This window comes from Temnothorax nylanderi, unplaced genomic scaffold (assembly GCF_030848795.1).
Source record: "Temnothorax nylanderi isolate EJ_2023f unplaced genomic scaffold, tnyl_v1.0 TNYL_tig0260_pilon, whole genome shotgun sequence".
Classification (NCBI taxonomy): Eukaryota; Metazoa; Arthropoda; class Insecta; order Hymenoptera; family Formicidae; genus Temnothorax; species Temnothorax nylanderi.
The window spans coordinates 228,831-242,156 of NW_027249322.1; the positions used below are offsets into that span (position 1 = coordinate 228,831).

Sequence of the window (13,326 nt, forward strand, 5' to 3'; positions counted from 1 at the left end):
ATAGGGTTTCTAGACGCGGACGACGCGCGACGCCGCCGCGCCGCCGCGCCGCGACGGAGAGTCGCAGAGCTGCCGCTCGTTTATTGGCTGCGTTCGAAAACTTCACTCGGGTGTACACCGGCGTCGTTCTGTCTTTGTTCAATTTTTAGTAAGTAACAAAGATAGAAAGATGCAGTTCGCACCAGTTCGCACCCGAGTAAAGTTTTCGAACGCAGCCATTCGGGTACGTTCGGAGCAGACGGCACGGCTATAAATTTTTTAAGATGCTATTGTTTATATGTAAAATGACTAATAGTCAATCGACGCTTTTGCACTCCTCGAGGTGTATTTTCCGTCTCTCACTGAAGATAAATAATCCGCGCACTTGCTTAATTATCTCTCGCGGTTCTTAAATGTAATTATTTAATAATTAGGTGGACATGCAATGTCCTAAAAAATCAAAATCACAAAAATTGAAAACTATGACAATATGCCTAAAGGGCATAATCTCGAAATCTTAGAAATGAGACAATGTCCCGAAAAGTTATATACTGTTCAACCATATATATATATAGGTATATTGCCTCGACGACTGCCGTTAAATTAACCATAACGATAAAAAGCATATAGTTTCACGATTGACACTATATAAATTGACAATATTAAACCACCATTGTATATTGGCGATTTTGACGACAGTGAACAAATAATATAAATTTATCTTATATCTTGACGAGAACATATTTATTTCATATAATTTTAGTCAAAAATAACTCGGATTTTGATATAGTTCCGGAGTCGGCGCGCAACAAAAATACTTAACAAAAATATATGAAATCAGCTTAAAAGAAAACATTGTAAACGAGAAAAAAAGGCTAAAACCATTTTGTAGTGTTTTTCTATCATTTTTCTATACCTATATCATTTATGATTGCCGAAATATATACGATAAGCGTTTAATGAAACTAAAAAGTCGCTCGGCGTCCGAATCCTTAAGATTTTGCGCGCTTTCTCGTCTTAATAAACGGAAATAAATAATTGCCAATAATAAAAGTGAGCAATTCTAATAGAATAGATCACGATTGAAAAAGTGCTTTTTGAATCATAATTCTGTCTTTCACGATTGCCGAGATTTAATGAAAATGATGAATGCGGCGAGGCGCGCGATTCTTTTGGCCAGCTCGGCGCGCTTTATTGCTTTAATAAACGAAAGTACATAATTGCGAGTAATACAATTGAGTAATACCAATAGGACAAAGTATACCAAGTACAGTCTTTTTTTAATCATCTTCCTATCATTCACGGTTGCCGAGATATAAGCGTTTTATGAAAGTCAGAAATCATTTGGCACCCGATCTTTACGGCACGCGCGCACTTTATCATGTTAAATAAACGGAAAGACGTAATTGTTAGTAACAAAATCGAGATATTCCAATAGCGCAGAGTATAAACTAAACAGTCCTTTTTGAATCATCTCTATATCTTGGGTGGTTGCCCAGATATTTGCGATAAACGATGGGGAAGACTTTCTCGCGCCAAGCCAGCGACACATGGCCTTGACCTACTTGAGCGGCGGGCGGCGCGGCGCGGCGGGACACTTTTGTCACGAGCTGTACATTGACCTACTTTCTAAATTGCCCTTGACCTAGATCGCCGAGTCCGGGAATGCCGCACGCGGCGCACGTCGTGCACGGCAACGTCTATCGTAAATATTTTGATGTTTTTGTTGATTTTTAAAGGTTTATTTTAAGTATAATAGAGTGAGTGACCTGCTTCCAAAGCAGCGTCGCTTACGCTGTCACAGCTTCCTCCCTAATGTGAGATGTATAGATATTATTAATAATATTGCGATCACATTAGCGCTAATTACAGTATTTTATGCCGTTTTTGAATGATGTTTATATCTGCGGTGGTTGCTGAGATATATAAGAATTTATTAATCGTTGGCTATATGTATTATGCAAAAGCATTTTATAACTTTTTATCGTTCAATCTTGTTTGAGAGAGCATGCCTCACATTAAAGGACACATAACAATGATAAGATGAACGTATTTCTTGAGATTAGTCCCGTGTTCGTCGTATTTCGAACCGTCTTCCTGCCGAGCACGAGCGACGGCATTCGTTTTTTTTTCCTTGGCTAGTATTATGCAACAATATTCTGAGACTTTTTATCGTTTAATCTTGTTCGAGGGATCATGCCCTACGTTAAAGGGCACATAACAATGTTAAGATAACGTCATTTTTTAAGAATTCTTTAAAATTCGTATGCTAATTTATTGGGTACTTTCCATTTACTGACACAAGTCGATGCAAGTGTTGTTCTGTCTTTGTTACTCATTGAATGCAAAGAAAGATAGAACCCTTTAATTTAAGGCATGCTTTCTCGAACAGAATTAAACGATAAAAACTTTTAGAATATTGTTGCATAATGCTAGGCAACGAGAAAGCGGTAGCGGCGAGTGCCATCGGTCGGCGCGGCGTTCTGGAAGAGAAGCTCCGAAATGTGACGAACCACACTGGACTAATCTAAAGAAATACGTTCATCTTATCATTGCCATGTGTTCTTTAATGCGAAACATACTGTATCAAACATGATTAAATGATAAAAGGTTTTAGAATGTTGTTGCATATATAATGCAAGCCAGCGAGAAAAAGGAGCTACGAATGCCGTTGTAGTTCACTCGGCGAGAAAGACAGAGCGTCGAAAATGCGACAAACGACACTAAACAAATCTTGAGAAATACATTCATCTTATCATTGTTATGTATCCTTTAATGCGAAGTATATTCTCTCGAACAAGATTAGACGATAAAGAGTTATAAAATGCTGTTCCATAATGTTAGCCAACGAGAAAAAGGAAACTACGAATGCCGTCGCTCGTGCTCGGCAGGAAGACGGAAGACGGTCCAAATTCCGAAATGCGACGAACGACAGGGGACTAATCTCAAGAAATACGTTCATCTTATCATTATTATGTGTCCTTTAATGTGAGGCATACTCTTTCGAACAGATTGAACGATAAAAATGCTTTTGCATAATGCAACGTTGCACCGCAGATATAAACATCACTCAAAAACGACATAAAATACTGTAATTAGCGCTAATGTGATCGCAATATTATTAATAATATCTATACATCTCACATTAGGGAGGAAGCTGTGACAGCGTAAACGACGCTGCTTTGGAAGCAGGTCACTCGCTCTATTATACTTAAAATAAACCTTTAAAAATCAGCAAAAACATCAAAATATTTACGATAGACGTTGCCGTGCACGCTGCGCGCCGCGTGCCGGCATTCCCGGACTCGGCGATCTAGGTCAAGGGCAATTTAGAAAGTAGGTCAATGTACAGCTCGTGACAAAAGTGTCCCGCCGCGCTGCCCGCCGCTCAAGTAGGTCAAGGCCATGTGTCGCTGGCTCGGCGCGAGAAAGTCTTCCCTATCGTTTATCGCAAATATCTGGGCGGTTCCACCCAAGATATAGAGATGATTCAAAAAGGACTGTTTAGTTTATACACTGCGCTATTGGAATATCTCGATTTTGTTACTAACAATTGCGTCCTTCCGTTTATTTAACATGATAAAGCGCGCGCGTGCCGTAAAGATTGGGCGCCAAATAATTTCTCACTTTTATAAAACGCTTATATCTCAGCAACCGTAAATGATAGAAAGATGATTAAAAAAAGACTTTGTACTTGGTACTTTGCCCTATAGGTATTACTCAATTGTACTACTCGCAATTATGTAGTTTCGTTTATTAAAGCAATAAAGCGCGCCGAGCTGGCCAAAAAATCGCGCTTCGCCGCATTCATCGTTTTCATTAAACGTTTATATCTCTGCAATCGTGAAAGACAGAAAGATAATTCAAAAAGCACTTTTTCGATCGTGCTCTATTCTATTAGAATTGCTCACATTTATTATTGGCAATTATTTCCTTTTATTAAGACGAAAAAGCGCGCAAAATCTTAAGGATTCGGGCACCAAGTGATTTTTTATTTTCATTAAACGCTTATATCTCGGCAACCGCAAACGATAGAAAGACGATTCAACAAGCACTAGTTAGTTTGAAATCTGCGCTATTGGAATTTGTCATTATTAATACTGGAAATTTTACAGTTTCGATTTACTAAGCGAGAAAGCGCGCAAGATCTTAACGAAACGTGCGCCAAGCGACTTTTTATTTTCACTAGCACCACAGACGCGCGCTTCGCGCGCGCTATTTAGCTTTAACATTATGCTATTACTATTACACTATTAATTTCTTGATACACACAACTGTCAAAATATACGATGACAGCTGCAAATGAAGTAAGCGCAGCGAGAAAACCAATCAGCATCGCGGAAAAGCGGCAACAATAAATTCGACTATCGACTTAACATGCCTTTTTTTAGAAAGGATTGACGTTCTCCGGAAAATCGATTTTCTTGAAACTGTGAATATTCCTTAATTTAGGTGTGCTTTATGTGTGGTATAAATTTCAGTAGCTCTTGCGGTATTAAAAATCGAGATACTGAGCTTCAAAGTTTCAACTTTTAACATGGGATTCCTATTCCGAGCTATTGTGAAACAGACATAATGAATTGTGAAAAAAGTTTTCTCTAAATGTTTTTGAAAAACTAGTATATGATGCTCCATAAAAATAGAAATAATATGCGATAAGTGTCAGTACCCTTGTGGTACTCGTTTTCGAGAATTACTTGTGTAAAGTACGCGATTTGATGAATTTTTCGCTTGGTTCAGAGTAACAAGAGAGGCGTCAGTTACTCGGCAACGCTGCATGAGTACTCACGCGTGAAGTTAACTTCTTATTTTTTAGATGTTTTTATATGTAATATTTTGTATATAAACAATTAACTTCAGTAAAATATAAGTTGAGCACGACTGGAGCCGGAGAACGTTCTTAAACGCTTATCGTATATATTGTATTTCGGCAATCATAAATGATATAGAGGAAAGACTCTGATTATGAGATACCACATCTATTTTGTGTGATTGCCGGAAGTTTATGGGCAGAATTGAAAAATATAGTAGGTCATTATGAAGGGAATTTAATAAGCTTTAAGATGCTGAAATGTAAAATTTAATTTAAATATTGATTTTTCTGAAAATTAGAAAAATGTAAAAAATAAGCTTTCAAAAAAATCGAAAAAGTGTGCTCCTAATATGAGAGACCCCGGGAAATCGCTAATAAAGTGCAAAATACATCATATTGCAATTAAAAAACTTTATTTAAAGTTTTTGAAAGACAAATGTAATGGAGAAGCATATTTGCAACAATCGTAAACCCACTTATACTCAATATTGTACCTAATCTTCCCCCTCCACCCTTCCCCCTCAAATCAAGGTCAGCACAGTCTTATAAATTCGTATAAACCTTCCCTTTTAACGTTAATATAATATTTTCTCTTCTTTTATTACTATACAATAACTTTCATACTCCAGCAACCCAGGAGTACCCTGAGTATCTCATGTTACGAGCACCACGCCTTGCGGTTTCGCGATCACCAAATCTAATGTCTACAATTGAGCAACTCAACACATATCCCGTATTTTCCTATTAATACGACCTTACTCTATCGCTGGATGCAGAACTTATTGCCAAATATTTATTAATTATATAATAAACAAGGTTTTAAGACTCATATCCATGGCACTTGACAACATCCAATTTCACAATTTCTTTCTCTGCAACGACTACACGCACGATCAAACAATGAATTTTCCACTAAATAGGTTTTATCCCAAGGGTAATAAGTTCATGGTGGAACCAACAGATAGGGCCTATTAGTTTAGCAGAAACCTTGCTGTCGCATATTAGGAGCCTAACTCATAATAGGAGACTTTCCTCTATATAGGTATAGAAAAATGATAGAAAAAAACTAAGAAATGGTTTTAGTCTTCTTTTCTCTTTTACGATGTTTTTTTTTAAAACTGATTTCATAGATTTTTGTTAAGTATTTTTGTTGTGCGCCGACTCCGGAACTATATCAAAATCCGAGTCATTTTTGGCTAAAATTATATAGAATTAATATGTTCTCGTGTCAAGATATAAGATAAAATTATATTATTTGGTTCACTGTCGTCAAAATCGCCAATGTACAATGATGGTTAAATATTGTCAATTTATATAGTGCCGATCGTGAAACTATAGGGTAACTGGGGGAAATATGCCAGTGTGAGGAATGTGCCACTCGTTATGTTTAAATAAAGCTACGGCTAGGAGCGTTGTTGTAAATACTGTGAAATTGTAAAAAATATTTATATCTGACGTTTTGCCCAAGTTTTACTTACTTCCTGTCAGTATTATAGTTTTTAATTCAGCTCTCTCTCTCTCTCTCTCTCTCTCTCTCTCTCTCTCTCTCTCTCTCTCTCTCTCTCTCTCTCTCTCTTTCGCTGCAAAATGCTTTTAAATCTAAATTGTGAAAGGTGTGACTACTAATAGAAAGTAATGAAAATCTTTGCTTTACGTCTTGATATAACGCTATTATTTTCTCGTTCAACCTCAAATTGTAATTAAATAATTTAAATTTAATTATTAAGCAAAATAGTTGAAAGTTTAATGATTTCCTTGGCCCGTATTCTCAGCTCATCTTTATCATAAATGCGCGCACTTAGCATATATAAGTTTACGTTACATATACTATAGAATCTCAAAAATACATGCACGCATTTATTTCGATAAAAGTGAGCTGAGAATACGGGCCCTTGTCTCTATTAAATTTAAAACGCATGTAGTATATGATGAAAAGATTGAAAATTTTATTACAAATGATAAAATATAGTACAGTGTTGTATGTGCTTCATTGATACAATTATTTTTATTCGCTAAATTAAAGAGTACTTAAGATTTTAGCATCGCCAATGCCTCTGTGTATTTTAAACCTTCCAAAATATAAGCTAAATTCTCGACTGATGCATCTTCATCCTCTTCTGCCCATATCTCGAGCATAGTCTTACATTGTTCATACGGCGTTGTTTTGCTTTGGAAAAAAGCAATCTAAAATGCATATCATGTATTAAAATCCCATAATTACGAATAGTATTAGTGTTATAATAAGAAAAGCTTGATAATTTATATACCTCGTCATTTGTATAACCAAATTTCGTCGCCAATTTTTTCCAATCGTTTTTCAGGCTCTCTGATAATTTTGCCACCATTTCCGGTGTGACTTTATTCAACTTTCTTGTTTTCACGTCGGCGCTTTCGGCATCGACCTGTTCGCTTTCCTGTTTTAAAACGTCTTCGTTAAATTCTTGATCGGTAGATTCCGACGGCGGTGTTTCCTCGGTTTCCAATTTCACATCAGACTGAGTCTGCTATGAGACACAGTAAAAAAAAAATTAAGAAATGTACAAAGATTAAGCATATTCACACAGAAAGATACTGAACATTAGATACTCACTGGACGATCCTTGGCAATTTTCTTAATCATTGTCTCAAGGTACTCAGGCAATTTATTTATAGGATAATTGCCATGAACAAAGAAGTGCGGGCTTCGTCTCGCTAACAGTCTTAACGCTCTCCAACCAAAGTTACCGTCGTTCACCTTCCTGTAAGTACAAAATTATCGCATTATTATTAATAACTATCATGAGGAATGATGCGTGTCTTTATAAGAGAGCAGTCGATATAATCGGCGGATCCCGATCTTTGTCCTATGTATTATTTCGGTTTATAAGGGGGTTGATTTTTTTGGGAAATTGAAGGTTGTGAATAAAGGAGAAGGAGAATGAGATGGTTACATAATTTATGAGATGAATTACAATCCGTTTTCCAGGAACAATAGACTAATACATTAATAATCACAACGAAAGATTTCACAAACAATAACGCTTACTTATACTTATCATCGACCATCGCAGCAGGATCCAATTCCATTATAGCATCTTCAAAATACGTTTCTAAGGATGGAAGAAAATCTCTATCCTTAGATTTGCATGCTTCGAGATTATTTGGACATAAATTCCATAATTTAGTGAGTTCTGGGCTATTAAAAAATAATAAAATTTAATTATTCGATCTTATACGTAAATATTAATTATTTTTTTCATTTGTAAAAGATATTTACTTTCCCATATGATATTTTCCAACCGCTTGCGCGTCCCTAATTACATCACCGATACGTCGTCTCGGTCTCCTCGGTTTTCGTGGCTCCTCGTCAGTAACATCCGATGCCGGTCGTTTAAACGGTGGGCAACCTTCATTTTTCCATGCATTCCAATGCTCCTCGCGTTTCAAGATGTTCTTCACGGTCTCCGCAAACGTGGGGCCATCGGGCGGTGTTTCGGTCAGTAGAGTATAAACTTGGTCAGTAGTGGTCTTCACCCATTCCACTTGATCCGGCTTGAGTTCGTGTGTCTCACTTAAAAGTAACAAACATCATAGTGATTCGATAACGTACACATCACGAGACATTTAATTTAAGGAAAGCAGACCTTGTCTCATAGCCACTGGCAAGGAAGCTTTGAAAAACAAACATTTTTATAACTATTCAGAGACGTTTCACTAATTGCCAAATAATTTGTTAATTCAAAGGTATGAGGCTTGTAAACTAGTAGAAGTACAGCGAAAACAAACAGGCCTATGGTTTAAAGAAAATTAAAACTCACAGCTGAAAACACCTTCCAGTGCATTTTATTATAACACTGATTCGGATTTCTGAAGAAGTCTTGTAGAGCCCAAAACTTTCTGTACAAATTATAATCAATTGGTATCTTGTTTTCTGACTTGTCGTCGTCCTTCGTTATCTGCTTCAAGTTGTCTTCTTCTGCTTTTTCCAAGCCAAATTCCATGTGATTTTCCAGATTGAATTCGCTAACGATATTCAAGCCGGATCTCTCGGAGAAAGGAAAGAACTTTGCGAGAAACAGTAGAATTCTGTCACAAAATACCGTTTGTTGCGAACGCGACAATCTCCTCAGTAAGTCATTGCACATTCTCAACAAGTTATTCTTGCAGGCAGTGAAAAACAGATCTTCCTTCCACACGGTGACGTTGTTCTCCACGAAGGTAAACAACTGTTCGCATCTGTCCAGCGTCATCGAGTCGAAGATATCGCCCAGTAGCATCACTGGCATACTCGCCGTCGCGAGATCCTTCCTGCATAGCTCTATACAGAACGTGATGTACAATTCGAGGGAGCGCACGTTGCCCGAAGCGTTTTCCGTCAGTACGACCAGCAACGAGTCTCGCAGCGCCTGATCGATCGCCACTTTTCTGTCGCTGTCATTCGCACAACGTTCGACGCACTTCTTTTGAAACAACGAGACGTCCGACAGCTTGAAATGCTGCTGCAGATAATCCTAAAGGAGAAATAAGATGCCTTGTAAATGCAGTTCCAAGCAAGAATTCATGAATAAAGTTAATGCTTATTTACTCCAAACGTTATACTTACGCTATAGTCCTTCCTCAACACTTCGAACATCGCCATGATTTTCTATAGCCGTGTTATCACAGGTTCTATTATTTTTATTGAAAATTATTTTCGGCTATCCGGTTTAGGCATTTTCGTCTTTCTTTTAAGGATCTGTGACAGCAGGGAGGTTAAGTTACGAGTTCCGGGCACGATTCTTGTGCCACAGTTCGTACTACATAGGCACGTTCATTTTCCAACTGTCGATAAAACACTATTCTGGTATAATAAAAAAATTATTAGATTTTTATAGTTAACATCTATATTTAAAAAAGAGTATGAAAAACATATATATTAAGAGTGATATTCTTGTTTCTAGTTTACTTTCCAATATATTAGTATAAGAAGCTAACTTTTGCTTAACTTTTTGTTTAAAAGGGAGAAATGTCTTAAAAAGAGAGAAATTGATATCGATATTAAATAATTAAGAATCATTCTGTATGTGACGCGTGATGTGTTCAATCAAGCTATAACATTTTTCATGTATGAAATTACATTATTCCTACTTCATAATGATATTAAAGTTGATATTAAAATTATTATTTCTGCGAAAAGATTTTATTTTAAATGTTACAAAAGTTTTGTTTATTCTCTGGGAAAAATGTTGGTTTGTTACTTACAATTGAATATAAGACTGAGAACAAGAATATTCTTATCTGCGAGAGAAATATATTATCTAATTGAATTTATCTTTATATTATAAATATAATTCTTTATAATGATACCGAATGTGAAATTAAATAATTAATGAGTAAAATTGTCTAAGAAATGAATGACATGTGTCGTTGCTGTGGAATATTTAAAGAACTTATTTGTTGGATGTAATAAAAAATATTTGTTGAATGTAATGTACCTATTATGAATTTGACTGTACATGAGACAATACATGAAAATGCATGAGAAAATCATATTTTTATTCATGCTGTTAACACCATGACATCATCATCGAGAAAATATAACACATACATCATTTGCTGAAGTGCATTTATAAAACTAATATGGCACTAATATAACGTACTAATATGCTATATATAATCTTTGTTGCATACAGCCATTTGGATAGCTACAAATTAGCTAATATAAAAATTAACATGTCTGTGCATCACGAAATCTATTTGCAGAATATTTGGAAAGTCAAAACTCGAGGTGGAGGGCCATCTCCTTGGCGAGGAAGCAGATGAAACTGATTTAGCCGTGGATTTTTCGAATTATCGTAAAAACGCGAAGAACTCTATGGACATAACTTCCGTATGAATCTTGCATAAGCAGACTGTCTGACAAGCATTTTAATTCTGTTGACTTTGCAGCAAATGAATCGAACGTTACCAATAATTTTAATATTACTTTATAATGGAGCTAACAGAAGAAATTGTATAAAAATAGTCAACTAACAACTCTATTACAATATAAAGCGATTTTCACTTGTCACATTAAAAATAAGCTGCATCGCGAAAGTAATACCAATAATTCATACAAGACTTCGTGAATCGATTTAGGTGATATTCATGTTCAAACGAATTGATTGTTATATTTTTATAAACTTTATATATTAAGATGTATAAATAATATCGATCGATCTACCTGACTGTGAATGTTTTCATAACAGGATAGCAGTACTTCTTTTTATTGCAATTAATAGATACAAGTTTTATCAATAGTTTTATCTTATTACATGCAGATGTACTTAATTCAAATAGTAAATGGAAAAAATTATGTTTCATGCATTTTTAAAAATACATGCAATAATTTTATATACCTTTTATATATTATAAGACATTATGTATGTCCTTTTTTATTTTACAGATTTTAAAACAAACATAAAATACAAAACTATTTTATATAAAATGTATAAAACTAAAAATCACGAGATTTTGGAAAAATTTTAAAAATCTTTAAAGTTTATCGCACTCAATCATTTTTAAATTATACATTTTATTTTTCTGAATTGCAACGATTGAAAGTAAAAGAAACGAAAATCATGATCTGTTAAGATATATTTATTATAAATTATACATGAAATATCAGAAATCTTAAGCGCTGCAATGGTAACTTGCATTAAATAAAAAGAGATGCGAATAACGGTGTTACTTTTAAACGTAATTTAAGAAATTTTTATATTACTATTTATATTTTTTCTTTCAAATACTTGTGAGACACCACAATGTACGTCTAATATTTAAGATACGAGACAATGCGTATGTATATACATATACAAAAATTTTTAGCATGGATTTGTGCTTAATTTTTTTCATTTTGTAACCTCTCTTGTACAATATTATTTAAAACATATTTGTAACCAATTCCTTCTTACATATAAAATAGCGTTTAAATATTAATAAGTAAAAATTATATACAGTTATTAAAATATTCTATATAATATTGTTTATACAAGATAATTTATAATTACTAAGATTCTTCAGGTTTTTAATATTCTCGATAACGATATATAATTTATATGTACATAAAATCACGATAGAATAGTAAAACAGTAGTAAAATTACAGATATCAATTTTCATAAAAGGAACCTTCGCATAAAAACACTTCTTTGACAGCTATCGATAGCATAATTAAGACACATAATTTGCTCGTCGCAGTTATATCTGAAACAGAACAACTCATACAGTTACAAATAGTATAGATGAAGCTTTTACAAAGGTACATATGGCTAACAACTTACACAGGTACAGAGCAGTTCTGACAGAACAATTCTGTGCATTTGGCACACACAGCCTGACAGGTGAGACACAGCGCCTGATCGCAATAATAACACGCGCTCACCGTAGATCGATCTATCAATCGGCCACATCCGCAAAGGTCTACCTGGACATCCTGGAAGAAAAAACAAATAGTCACAAAGCCGTCCAAGACGGTTCAAGTGCCAACGGCAGTCCCACAACCTACATTGACAAGTTTGTCGCTAGTTTTCAGCTGCAATTTATCGGTCAACAGCATCTGCTTCAGATTGGACCGATTGGACGTAGATCTGAATTTACAAGGTGATTGTAAATTCGACAAGGACGTTGAGGGGAAGGTAGATCTGTAGAATCCATTTGTGCGGACGTGTTCAACTTATGGGCGAGTGCCTTCGCGCCTGCCTTAAGCAAACTCAGGGTCCTATCTGGAAACGTATGCGGAGTCAGGTGTTAAGATTCAAAAGAGAGCGTACGAATTATTTTGCAAAGCGAGCTAAATAGGTACTCACCGTAGACATCCCTCATCCGCTGGTCGCTCTCTGGATACGCCGTTATTCATCTGTTTCTCTCCCACGTGCACTTTCAACTGCGGCAACAGGTCGCTTTCGAAGGGACAGGCACGTTTTGGCATTTTCCAAACTTGGCGTTAAATGATTAAAATAACAACATGACACTGTCACCTGTCACACACGGGGGGATTTTGGATTTCCCTCGGGAGAGGGAGGATAGGACCTGTCACACACGTAAAGAGACAGGTTAATGCCAATGCAGGTTGACGCAGAGTCGCTGAGAGTCGCTGCTGTCGCTGGTTGCTGTCAATCGATTGATAAATATCCATCAATAGGGTTCGAGTCTCCGCTAAATCGGGTTCGAGTCTCCACTAAATCGAATTCAAGTCTCCGCTATAAATTGTAAACAGAGAGAAACCTGAGAGCGGAATATAGATATAAGAATACAATCGTCTATTTGAATGTCGCAAATGTCGCGGATATCTATTCCAGAATATTAATACGCCTATTCATTAGAACGCGAGAAATTTCAAATTATCTGCGCGGAAGATCAAGCACCTCCGCCATATTGATGACGTCACCTTCCATTTTTCCAGAATGCGCAAACGCGACGCGACGGCGCGGCGGGCGGACACGGAGCGGATCGGTCCCCGAACGAGTGGCGCGTCGCGAGTTGTTTAATTGGTAAGAGTAAGCTTTATTTTGTCTTGCATGCATTATTTAACGCAGCA

General features: G+C 36.1%; 2 pseudogenes; both read right to left on the reverse strand.

Annotated features, from left to right (window-relative positions):
• Nucleotides 1-6,716: 6,716 nt before the first annotated feature.
• Nucleotides 6,717-9,567, reverse strand: LOC139780065 (THO complex subunit 1-like; annotated as a pseudogene).
• Nucleotides 9,568-11,371: 1,804 nt separating this feature from the next.
• Nucleotides 11,372-12,851, reverse strand: LOC139780064 (apoptosis regulatory protein Siva-like; annotated as a pseudogene).
• Nucleotides 12,852-13,326: the final 475 nt, after the last annotated feature.